Source organism: Pygoscelis adeliae, unplaced genomic scaffold (assembly GCF_000699105.1).
Source record: "Pygoscelis adeliae isolate BGI_AS28 unplaced genomic scaffold, ASM69910v1 Scaffold95, whole genome shotgun sequence".
NCBI classification, from domain to species: domain Eukaryota; kingdom Metazoa; phylum Chordata; class Aves; order Sphenisciformes; family Spheniscidae; genus Pygoscelis; species Pygoscelis adeliae.
In genome coordinates, this window is record NW_008824869.1 from 785,377 (window position 1) to 786,875 (window position 1,499).

The following is a 1,499-nucleotide window of genomic DNA, read 5'->3' on the forward strand; positions in this document are numbered from 1 at the left end:
TTTCTCTCCAGGAGAAAAAGTGGGAAGGAGAGCGGCGCAAGGGAAAAGAAAACCGTAAAATGTATCACTTGTAACCCTAGAATATGTTAATGCCAAGAGATACAAATCTGGTAATTATGCCTTTCTTGCCTGTTGTGTTCTCCATTGTTCATTAAACATTAAAGACGGGATTATTTAATTTTCCACTTAAAGATTCTCTCACGTTCCGCAAAATCATATTAATTTTCAATCATTTTACTTTTTACAAAGGAAAAAGTTTTGGTGTTATAATGCTGTCAACGAGCTGCCTTCCCCCAACACCCCCCACCCCACCCCACATCGCGCTATCGGAAAGGAACTCTTAAAACGCTCTTCAAGAATCGTCTGCTGCTGGGGGAACTACCAGGCACCGAGCAATAGAAAACGCCAAAGTTTAGGGGAAAAAAATGTTGCCTGAGCAACAGCAACAAATCCTTTCCAAAGATGACTGGATGAAAATTGACACATTTCTGGTACTACTGCAATTGGGGAAAAAACGCCTGGGCGAGGTTAAAGTGCGTCCTCTCTCATTCCAGGCAAGCGCTTCGGTCACGGGGGGTAGCTGAGCCCCTTCACCTAAAGCAAGTCGGAGGAACGTACCTCTCCGCTTTTGAAGGAGCAGCCCTACCTCCGGCCCCCCACGCGCGGCGGCGGTGCCGAGGGTTACTCGGACGCCCGCGGACGCTCGCTTTCACCTGCACTCTTGCCTGCAGTATAACGCAGCATATGCACCCGCGCGCGCGCGTAACGTGTTACTCGTGTGCGCCGGGTGCAATAAATCCCTACTTCTGACGGAAAAAAACATGCTCAATTAATGGGCTCGTCCCCTCCCACTTCATATTAGAAAATTACATCAGATTTCAGCCATCACGATCGTCTCCAGATATTTTAAATGGGACGCTCTCAGCGCGAGCAAACTTTCAGCAAGGATGGATGCACGGAGAGAAGGATGCATTAGAATTTATAGGCAGTAAACAAGTTTTTTAATTATAAACCGGGCAATCATTGCGAGGGGTCTCGTGTACACATCTCTCTAAACGAAGGACGGAAAAGTATACTCGTCTAGTATCTAAAAGGCATTGATTTGGCGTTTCGGTGTGATTTCCCTTAAGGGTCTTGCCCGTTTCTAACGAATACCTGCACCGCAGAAACCGCTGGTGGTATGCATGTCAGCAAACTATCCGGAGTGGCCTAAACTGTCGCCTCGAACTTTATTCGGTTCGCCTACCAACATAAAAGCGGGGAATAAACCGAAAGCCCAGAGACACGGTATCGCAACGCACGAGATAAAGCGAGCTATCAGCAGGGAAAGTTTACACAGAGGAGTCTCCCAAAGCAGCCGGGGTTAGTGTGTTTTAAGGACTAAAGCTGGATTACACGGGCTGGGGTGGGGGTATTAGGAGGAAATCCCTTTCACTGATCCCCGGCCCCATACGCGGAGCTGCCCGCCGCCCTCCCGCCCCCGCGCCGCGCCCGGCAAG